The 12,015-nt window shown below is 36.7% G+C and overlaps 1 long non-coding RNA gene across 1 annotated transcript in view; it reads right to left on the reverse strand.

Annotated features, from left to right (window-relative positions):
- The window catches only part of LOC105088992 (uncharacterized), a 723,199-nt gene that overhangs the window by 8,158 nt on the left and 703,026 nt on the right, over positions 1–12,015 (reverse strand). The window contains exon 15 of the long non-coding RNA XR_010378187.1: positions 4,577–4,908. This is a non-coding gene — a long non-coding RNA (uncharacterized LOC105088992). The remainder of the gene's footprint in view (positions 1–4,576; positions 4,909–12,015) is intronic.

Here is a 12,015-nt window from a genome sequence, read left to right on the forward strand (position 1 = left end):
ATCCCAATTAACAATCATAATCAGAAGTTATCCTTCCTTCATTGTTAAATGTTTACTGTGAGCCAGACGTTTAGTTCTTTCTTGAAAGAGAGGTAGTGATACGACGTAGCTTTTTTGCCCCACTGTTCTGGGTTTAAAAAAATAACAACATCTATGCTGAGCAGAAAACTGGGCAGCTAAGTCCTTCTTCCTGAAATGGCCAATACGAATAGTCATTTTCAACCTTCCAGAGATTGCCACCACCCAAAACCAGAAGGGCAGAGAGTATGAACGTTTGTCAAGCGCATTGTTGAGGGAGCGAAGAAATGGCTACTAACCCCCACACGGAAGCTGTGATTCTAGAAATAAAGCAGATGAAAGCAGAAAAAAAAGTGAGGCATTTTTTGGCTTGTTTCTGTTCTCTGCTATTCCATATCATCTTAAAAATAAGCACTAATACAAGCATTTAATAATAGATACTATTTCTGTCCAGCAATGATTAACATATTATATACTTGTTCATCTAATTCAGGCCACATATGTGGGAATGCCACACAGTCTAGCTCTACTATTACAAAAAAAAAAAATTAGCCCAGGTTCAGAAACATCCCTCTTTCTATTACAAAATGCTTGCCCAATTCTAGTAACACCCGAGTAGGTATGAGCAGGGACAAGGAGAATTTATATGCTGTGAATGTACCACATCTTAACAGATTGCTTCTTACTCTAGAGTAAATAAACATATAAAAACACTGTGAGTTCTGCTTCTGCTTAAGATGCAGAAAGCTTCAAGAGAATATCATTTTCAAACTAACAATGAGAGAAAAAAAGCCAGCTTATCTACAAAATCATTACTTTGTATTGAGCTCATCAGAAGGTTAAAGTCGCAAGTCAAGTAAACTACATCCCTGAGAGAGAGAATCCTTTTCAGTGAGACACAGGACACAGGAACTGTTTTATCTCAGAGAACAGAAGAAAGATGTGAATGCCGTATAAACAAGTAAGAAAAAAATTCGCTAGAATTACATATAACCCATTCTGAAAGAACAAATATGGGCTAGCCTCAGATCAGAAGAGCTAACATCCTTGGATCAAGGGAGTTCATGCTCATTTACAATCTCTTTTGAGTAGCTCTCCATCGGTGCTCAAGAGAAAGACGAGGTGCATGGTAGGAGACGAGAGGGGCCCCCTTTCGTGGTGCAGGGATGGGTGGAGGTGACTGCTGCTGGGGCACAGACAGAAAATCCTGCCAAATTTCCTTGACTGTTCTCTGCTATGAAGCATGAACTTTAAAACTCTAGGATATAGGTAGCAATCACTGAACTCCGAGGGCTGATTAAAAATTAATTATGAGAAATAAATAGAAGCAAAACCCCTTCTGTCTTTGGATGAGGGTAAAAAGAGCTCTTACTCAGGATACAGGCAAAGATCAATGGCTTAGAGAAAACCTCCTGCCCCTGGGAGGGGGACCCAGAACCATGGTGGGTTCAGGATTCTGCATCCATTTCCAGCAGGGGTCTGCTAACACTGGAGGAGGAACAGGAGCCTCAGGCACGTCACCGATCCACATCTGAGCACGCTGACAAAGTTTCATCCCCAAGAGCCAGCCAGGTAAGCAGAACCTGCCTAAAGTGGAGGCCGACCAGGTAAGAAAAATGGTTCTGAGTGAAAATGGGGAAGGAGAAAAAGCATGAGGAGAGAACCCCTATGCGGCACAGGTGCGCAGGGACTGCCGAAAGCCGTGGAGCAGGAAAACAGAAAACCCGTCTACACCAAGCCCTGCGCTCAGCACAGGTGAGAGCGGCACTGGACGTCTAAGTGTGCAGCGCCGTGAACAGGACAGTGGCAACAGTGAAACCCAAACCCAGATCAACTCCCGATTCCTTTGAACTGGATCTCTGTATGTAATATATTTCTGGCTGATTTTAGTATCTGTTATTTGTTGTTGGTTTTCAAGAGTTTGACTATATAATTGTCTCTGGGTATCTGCGGGGGGATTAGTTCCAGGACCCCCATGGATACCAAAAGCCGCGGATGCTCAAGTCCCTGATCTCAAGTTGTGTGGTACAGTCAGCCTTCGGTATCCACGGATTCCGCATCCGTGGACTCAACAACCATGGATCGAATTCCGCGGCTGGCTGCCTGTCGAGGTTTTTGTTTTGTTTTGAATTCTGATCAGAATTTGCTGAGATTCTTGGATCTGTGGATCAGTATTTTTTCTCTATTTCAGAACATCCTCAGCCATTTTCTTTTCAAATATGTGTAACTTATTTTCTCCCTTTTAATCTGGGAATCCAATTACAAGAATCTTAGACCAAAAGTACTGACAAGTATCAATGCTTTTTTTCTGTGTTTTTGAACTCTTTTTTTTCACTTTGTGTTTTAGTTTGGATTGACCCATATTCAAGTACGCTGATTCTAAGCAGTCTTCTATTTAATCCACCAGATAAATTCTTCAGATCTGATACTATATATCTTATTTCTTGCATTTCTATATGGTTCCTTTGTAGAGCTGCCACACTCCTGAAATCACCATCTCTTCAGGAATGTTATCCCTTCTTCCAATAGATCCTTTGGCACTTTTCATAGTTGTTTAAAACCACTGTTATAATTTCAGCAACTGAGCATCTCCAAGTCTCTTTCTTTAGACTATTTATTATCTCGTCTGTATGTCACATTTTCTATTTGTGTGTGCGTGTATTTTGTAATTGTGGTTGCATGCTGGCGTTTGCATATAAAAATGTAGACAGTAAATCAAATGACATTTACTTTCTGCACGTCCATCGGATCTGCAGTTCATCTGGGTCGGGCGTTGCTGCTTATTGTATTTGAGTCAGTTCACCACTGACTTCAGACCTTCGGGGATTTGGATGGAGACTTCCCCATCTGCACGGTCTGGGGCCAAGGCGGGACTTAGCCAGTCTTGTGTGTGCTTCAAAGCTGAGCCGCCCGCGAGATCTCTTGCTACTTCACAGCCTGGCTGTGAAGTGTCTGGGTCACCGGAGTGTTCTCTTTGCTGCCCAGTCCTTCCTCTTGGTTTCTGTGCCTACAGGAGATCCCCACAGTCCAGCTGTCTCTTCCTTCAGAAGGCAGCCTCCCTGCACTCTGTGATGGCTCAGAATGTTTCCACATTTCTCTCAGTTCTACTCTGTGCCTCCAGGCTTTGGTTTCTGAAATTGTGGAGGGTGTCTGGGATTTCTCACAGTTCTCTCACCCCACCTCAAGACTCTGGTGATTAGAAGCCCTGATTCTGTTAGGTGGCCCCCTCAGTCTGCTGGTCCAACTCAGTTTTTGGCAGTTGAAAATCTGGGGGACTCGGAAGGATGTTATCTGATCATGCCCTCCTCTTTTCATAGCAACCCCCCAGCGCATCTTTGCTAGAAGTCTACCTGATCCCCTGCCTTCCCACCACTTTCTGTAGGTGACTGCTCTGTATGGGGAGGAGGCCAGTGTGCCCTAGGGTGACTCTCCCAGGTCTCCTTCTGTGTCCCAGCTGCTGACACACTTCTCCCAAGTATTTGGTGAAGGTTTGTGGAAAAACGGTGGTGTCTGAGGGCAGACGTGCTTTGTGGTGGGAACCCTTGTAATTCTAACATGACTTGCCAGCCCGCACGTTGCTGTTACTTTTTTTAAACTTTAGCTGTTTTCACCTTATCATCGTCTATGACAGGTTCCTTTTCCACCTGTTCTTTGGCCAGTGGAAAGCTCAGCCGTTGGTCTTCCATTGCCTGCGAAAGACGTGCCACTTTGTGGACTTAGGTCGTTTTGGTTTCTTTGAGGCCTCAGCAAACTGCTGCTCTGTCTCTTGTGCTGTTTAACTGTGAACAGCTTCTTCACATTAGATCTTTTACATCTATAGGCATTTACTAGAAAGTAACAGTTATTACTAGTTGGTGACCCTTAAATGATTCCCCACGCTTCACCACCACAAGCGGTTACTTCTCCTCACATGCCATATTCCATGACCCTACTTAAAACATTTTTTTTTTCAGTCTTCTCACTGTGTGAACTCAAGTTATTACACATTTGCCTACTTGTTTATTGTCTGGGTTTCTCCCCTGAAATGTATGAGGGTAGGAACTTGGATTGTTCACATTGGCAGCTTTATTCCAGTATCCAGAAGAATGCCTGGCCCAGGACAGACACCCAAGAAACAGATATTGAACAAGTGAATGAATAAATTTGGTTGACCAGAGTTTGGTTAGTGAAATATGCCCTCTTTACACACACCTCTGTATGCATGTATGATACGGTATCCAACACACCTGCTTATAGTCATGGTTAGTATACGCTGGGTGGTCCCCAAGGCCACCCTCAGATTCAGTAAGTCATCAGAAGAACTCACAGATCTCAGCAGAGCTGTTATACTCGTGGTAACGGTTTATTAGAGCAAAAGGATATACATTAAGATCAGTGATGGGAAAAGATACCTAAGAGCAGGGTCCAGCAGAGACCCGGAGTGGAGATACCTATTGTCCTATTGTCCTCTCTCAGTCTGAGAAATCTCGTGCTTATTTCTCCCATCAGTAATGGGTGACACTATGAAACACTGGTTAGAGTACTGCCAACCAGGGAAGCTCACCTGATTTTTACTTACCTGAGATTTTAGGGGCGGTTGGTCACATAGATATGGCTGACTGCCCACGGGACTGAACCTTAGTTCCAGCCCTTTCAGAAGTCACGGTGAACCACTGTTAGCACAGGCAATCTGGTGTAGCCTGCAGTCCCCAGGTAAACAAAGACATTTCTCTCACGACATTCCAGGAATTTAGAGGTTACCTCCCAGGAGCTTGGGGCAAAGGGCCAAACTTTTCTTTGGGCAAGGTTAATCCTTTAATGCACAGCTCTGTATCGGCATCTATCCAGTTGTGCATTACATGGACATACATGCTATTTCTCCATTTTTCCTTTGCATGCTGATCCAGTGGCCTGTAATGCACAGCAATAACAAAAATTCATTACAGAAATACGGCAAGTTGACACAATAGCTTCCTGCTTTTTGGAACAATTTACTGTTTCATTCCCTCATTCTTTTAATTTTCTTGCAGTGGTTTCAAGCTTTCAACTAATCAAATGCAATTTTCATAAAATGTAATTTTAATAAAATTTCAGTTTTAGTAAAATGTTTACCTTATTACTTGAAAGCTTGAAACCACCTCAGAAAAACACACTGGTAACCAACATTTAAGGGAAATTTTGCAGAACAAATAATAACAAATGATACTTAGAATTCATTTAGGCATAGGTTTCTTATCTGAGGAGTCAAGCAAAGAAATCCATTATTTTTACCACTTTTCCAATTTGCATTAGGACTATTATTTACGGCAATTAGAAGATAATGCATTTTAAATATATACAAATCATAGAAAAGATAATAAAATATTTTATATCGGTGTCATTACCACTTTATATCCCCTAATTCAGTTACAGCCAGCTTTATTAGCAGATATTTTGGAATTTGGTGTCTAATATTTAATCATGAAGCCCATTTTCTCAACTGTGAGCATTTTCCTATTATTTGTATTTTATTTTGTACACTTTACTCTGTGAAGAGACATTTGAAATGAGAAATAACCAGATAACCAGAAAAAGGCTGTATCAAAGATAAGGAGATGTCGCTAGGCTAGTTAAGAAAGCCATTTCTAGTTTGATTTTCTTCCAAGTTTACTAATGTGCTGTGTGAGTGTAAATGTATAATGTCTCATTTGGATATAGCATCACACAATTCAGGAATGAATTTCAGCATGCAGTTTCACTCCATAAGAGCTTTCAAGTTACTCTTCTAAGAGTAAGAGTTTCTTCAATTAATGAAAAGAAATGCTTAATCGATACTGCTTCCTACAGTAGGTGATAAACCTAGTCTAAGGGACAGCCAGTTATAAACAGCTGAAAAGGTCAGGGAACCAGGCGGACAGGCAATAAAAGGCAAGAAGTACATTTAGACAGATCATGATTTTGAAAGAGAAAATTGTTCTAATGGATCCACAACTGGAAATAGAGGGCAACGATTATCCTCAGAATGCTTTTCTGGACTAGAGGCTGAAACTAATTTGCACGTGAATTTGATCTGCGTTCTGAGTTGATTCAACCTACGTTTATGATTTAATTTGTAAATATTCTAGGCCATTCTTATAAGAACAGCTTTCACTCTCTCAAGTGGCACCAGTCTAAGCTCAGAACTAGCAGGTATTTAAAAGTATTAACGGTGAAGCACAGATTCCCTTTGGATGAATAATCTAGAGAAACGGTATTTTGGAAAATAAATTCTATTATCTAAATAATACAAAATTTTAAAATTCCATTTTTAAACAACAAAGATGGGCATATCGTCAATGCAAGATCATTGGGGTAAAAGTCTAACATATGGGGGTTGGAGGACCATCTCCATGGCACAAAATCCATGGTACAAAACCTAGTACTCATCATCAATCACAGAAATTCCAGTTCTGTTTAGAAGAAGTTCCCAGACAACATCTTTACCAAAAAATGGATATCCTAACAACTGCTTGAATAAAAGAAACCATAACCTAGCATTTGTAAGAGTTTTTGCTGTTGCAGAATTCTCAATGTAATGACACTTCTCACCATTGATTCAGATTTGCATGCATTATGTTCTTGTATGCAGAGGATGATGTTTTTGGTGACATAAAAAGGAATCAATTAATAGATCTGAGTCTTCTGGTGATAGTAGTCTGAGATCAGTAATTCTAATGTTAACAGATGTGGAAAGGATTACCTGAACATGAGCAAACATAAAATACCACCAAAACCTCATTAATTTGGTTTTACCCTTCAGAATTTATCATTATTTGAATAGAATGCATTAATGCTTACTTTTGTTGAATACATTTTTTTTTCACAGAGTTATGTGTATAAACTAAATACTGAAGGGAATATTGTGTTTACAACATAAAATTTTAGACACACTAATTTACATACGTGGTACACTTAAGAATAGTTAATCCACAAGAATTTTTAAATAAGAAACTAACTTTTTTTTTCTGCTCTGAAAATGTTCAGATTTTTTTCAATATTAAAATAACCACCCTTAATCTTATAATATCCTTTTGAATATATCTTATTTCAACATCAGAAGAACTTTTGAGCTCTGTAGTTCTATTGTTTTCCTATTGGAGAACCAATACAACACTACACAAGAACTTATGTACAGGATTTTATATAAAAGGAGAAGAATTGAAGGAGTCAGGAGAATGAGATTATCAAAATTATCAGATTATGTAATTTTAAAAAGCATGTTCAAAATAAGAACAATTTCAGACAAATTAGGAAAAGAAATTCACCTGTTTAACTTGTAGAAGGTTTTTCCCCAAATTATTTTATTTTATACTACCAAATATTGGAATATAAACTAAATACTAATAAATATTTTCTAAAATAATAGACCAAACAGAACCTTACTAGCAAAGGCCAGGCAATTAAGGGCACTTTCATCCTAACACTGTAATAATGTACATAAAATTATGTATTATTGGGGTAAAATATTTTCCAAACCTGCCTTTATTTAGGAAATTCTATTTTTTTCAAATAAAAGCCTAACTTGTCAAAAGATCTAAACATCTGAAAGAGAGTTTAATTTTATGCACCTTTAACCTGTAAGTTAGCAAGCAACATTTACATAAAAATGTTATTTCAAGAAGAATCCATTATTTAAGTTCATGTATTTGTACATTTCATGGGCGGATTAGATTAAAAAAAAAATCTCTGTGGCAATACCTGCTTCAGAGAGAATGATATATTTATATCTGGGGAACAAGCTTCCAAATGCAGTACAAACATCTATGAGTTTTTCTCAAAAAATGATTGAAAATATTCATCTTTTTTTGTAGAATCAAACAAGATTTAAGAAATATAAGAACCTTAAATATACAGAGGAAGTTGCAGCTGTACCTAAGAGAAATTATTAATCACTCTTAGGCAGTTTTTGACAAATATGCAAAGTAAAATTTTTTAAACTGTCATTGGATTCTTGGCCATATGATCAACTTTTATTCAAAACATAATTCTAAAGTCATCCATAGAATTGTCAAGATAATGTGTGTGTATTTTGAAATTATAAAATGTAGGTTATAAAATGAATGTACAGGTATGTCCCTTAAGATGCCATCAAAGGCTAGTTTTCCTATAAAGTTTCTGTGATTCCAGGAAGTAGTGAGAATTTGATACTTTAAGACAATGCCTAGAGATACACTGAAACAGATCGCCACAGTTAAGAATCATGAGGTCCACTAGGAACCCACCTCTGTCTCTCGTTGCTTTCAATCCTGGGTGATGGATAAACTAGCACCATTCACCATGGAGTAGCCCACACACCTGACCCAGGACTCCTCGAATCTAAAAGAAGAAATCGGGTGGACGCTGTAAAAACTCGGGGTCCAGCACCTGCCCCACACCAGCTTTCGGCTTGTATACAGGAGCTCTTTTACTTCTGCCTTCCAGCTATTGTACAGATTTCTCCCTGTGGTCAACCTTAACCCAGAATCATAAATAAGGGGAATACTATGAAAAAAGAGTTTCAACGTAGCTAATTTGACAGGACAAATCTACCGCAGTGTCTACCTCATGGGGATTCCCAACATCTTCCTCACAAACATTTACATTTGATTTTCCTCTATTTTATCCTATAGTTGTCAAGAAAAATTTCAAATTTTTAATGTCTGAAGAAAATGTCAGAAAATTAAGCACGTTGAGAAAACGAGGTTTATGTGAACTCATTTGCATACTTTCTCTAATACTTAGCATGCCCAAGAGTTCTGCAAATAGTAACAGGACTTCATTTAGACTGAGATTCAGAAAAGGAGGCGTTCCACATAAGAAAATAAATTCAGATCTATCGAGGTTACTCCATTAAACTCATAGAAATTATCCTTTGTTTAATGAGGGTGCCCTTATTTTAGTGGTCAGTTCATATTATAGTTATTGATGCCCCCAAAAGAGCATACAGTCATTTCCCCTTACCAGTCAGTAATGGTGGGTACTTCTGAAGTAAAGTCCAAGTGGGTGAAATTATTTAGTTAAAAATTATTTCTCTACAGCTACTTAGAAACTTATTGAAAAAAAGAACAGAAAATAAGTGATACCCTAAACTGGCCAAGAAATAGTTTTAATGTATTAGGAAAGGACACATTTGCTGATCTCTGCTTTTCCACAATATAGGAACAACTAAAAACAAGAATGAACATCTGAAAACAAGCACTGTGTTCACCTTATTAAATTTATATTTTTATCATGCATTGCAGATTGCTTCCTTAAAATGCATTTTAATGATCTCAATTCTATTTTCATCACTTTCTTTTCATTCCATTAGTGGTGAACAGTCATCTACAATTTTTGCTGCAGTCAGTAAGTCTGCTTTTATGGGTTCTCCCTTAGTACCTTCAGTGTAAATCTGTAGGTGGGGAAATTTAATTACTATAATTTGGAGGAAGATTAGCCAGGCTTATTAATAAACACCTAATGACAATGTAAAGGACTTTTTTGTGATGGATTTTGTCACGTGTATCTGTGTGTTCAGATATATTTCACTTGTTTCCTCTTTCTGTGTTCTGATTTATCTGTGTTTACCTTCCCAGATAAATTACCTCTGGATAAGCAAGGAATTAGGTTATTCAGATATGTGGAATTTATGCATAATTACATAAAATGTCACTAGTAATTTTACTGTCTTGATTTCTGTCATTATCTATAACAATTCCAAATCCTTTTATCACCAATCATCAAAAGAGCTATCTGGAATATACTTCAATGATAGCATTGACAAAACACGATGAGACATAACTTCCAATTCAGTGTTTAATTTCTCACATCTTAGTTCATTCTTCCTGAGGTGAATACCATTTTTCTCCATTCACAATCCTATTCATGATGAAATATTTCCTAAGATTACAGCAAACATTTTAATTTAAGTCATCTTTTTGAGGGTGATGAACAAATATTTTTGATATTTCTAATTACTGATAAGACTATTTCATGGAATTTATTCAGTGTCGATAATATGTCTTCTCCTGAATCCTGCTAAAGTCGGCACTAATTTCACCTTCTTAATTCCATTTGTTTAATCATTTTCACCTTTTATTTATCTAAATTCATGTTTTTATAACCCTAATTACAACCAGTGATGTTTTAATTGTAAAATAACTATTTATTGAGCATTTATGCTTGTCACTAATCATAAAGTATCTTAAGGCCTCATAACAACTAAGCAAAGTAATTGTTATTATGCCCTTTTATATCCACAAAGAAACTGAGGTTTAAAAAAATTAACTTTCTATCGATCACACAGCTATATGAGTCAGAGCTAGTAATTGAATCCACTTCGTTCTGAATCCAGGACCTGTGCTCTTATCTCTACAGTATATTGCCTTTCTTTTTTTTTTTTTTTTTTTTTTTTGGCAAAAAAAGAAATTTGTCTAAGAGAACATAATCTATATGTTTTTGTATAGATGCATACATGCACCAAATAACATGTAAATGGGAAGACTTATTATGCAAAGGAGACATAATAGTTATTTGATTTGTATCACAAGGGCTTTGTGAACTTAGCATATGCAATCTGTTTTGCATTTTGTAAAAAGTTATATAAATAGGACTTAAAACCGATTTAAGGAATTTTAAATAAATGGAAGCCTCAAAGTTATTTAGCTGTAAAAGGGAGAATAAACTGGTGGAAAAGAACACAGGCTTTTATTATATTTGTGGTTTCCTAGTTAAAAAGAAATAAAGGGGAAAATCAGAGACATAAACTATATAACACATAGATTGTTAGAATAACATATAGTTGTATAAAAAATAAAGTTTACTAAATATCAAATAATGATTCCAAAATGTCAAAAAGTTGTATTTTAATCTATGGGACACATCTATAAGATGAATACATCCATGTAGTATCTTTTCAGAGCACAGGTATATTATGCAAATTTGGGCATATCCGATTTTTTTCCCAGTTCTCCAATACTTTGCCATTTAACTGATGATACCACTTACAATTCAGAGTCACATATTTTAGTGATATCTCTAAATAAATAAATTCACAACTATTGATTTTTTTATTCTTCCTTACCTTCATTCCCCAAATTTCCATTTTCATTTTTATTATTTCTTCTGTTCCTATCAGAATAATTTAAATTGTTGCTAACTCTGCTCAAAGTATCAGGATAAAGATTAAAATATTATAGAAGTTCTTGGAATTTCCTTAAATCCTTTGTACTGCTTGTTAGGTAGAAACATATTGAATAATACATGCAATCAAAATATGTATACAGGGGGAGGGTACAGTTCAAGTGGTAGAGTGCATGCTTATCATGTATGAGGTCCTGTGTTTGATCCCCAGTACTTGCTCTAAAAATAAATAAATAAATAAATAAATAAATAAATAAATAAATAAATAAATAAATAAATAAATAAATAAACTTAATTAACTACCCCCCAAAACTAAAATATATATATTGGAGAAAGTGTAATAATCTTTGATGTTTGGATTTGAATTGAAAGGATCTGTCAACTCGTGATTATCAATCTATAAATGTAAAATATATTTGTGTGAGTTTGTGTGTATGTGTATGTGTATATATGTCTGTGTACGTGTGTGTGTGCTTACTTGGCTTTGTTTATTGAGAGGGTTTGAGAATTGCAGCACCCTAGCAATAAAGAGCACGTCTGGCACCAAGATCTCCCTTTCTGAATTCCACTTTCCAAGAAAAGGAAACAAGACTCCTTTAGAGAAATGACTAAGTCTAGGGGCAGACTAGCAAAGTACAAGATGAGCCTGAAACATGTTATTGTGGCAGAAAGTAGGGAAATCCTTGAAAGCTGATGGAAATCTGTCAAAAAGAAGGGAACTTAGCTTGAATGGACCCATACTTGCCAAAATCTGATATAATTTGAGCATCAAACTGAGTAATAATGATGGATTTTTATCACAATAAATATTTAGCAATATTTAGTAATCTATGAAATTATATTGATATATCAGTAAAGGAGTAAGTGAATAAGAGAAAGCTCTTAGAATACTAACAAATA

Source organism: Camelus dromedarius, chromosome 28 (assembly GCF_036321535.1).
Source record: "Camelus dromedarius isolate mCamDro1 chromosome 28, mCamDro1.pat, whole genome shotgun sequence".
Classification (NCBI taxonomy): domain Eukaryota; kingdom Metazoa; phylum Chordata; class Mammalia; order Artiodactyla; family Camelidae; genus Camelus; species Camelus dromedarius.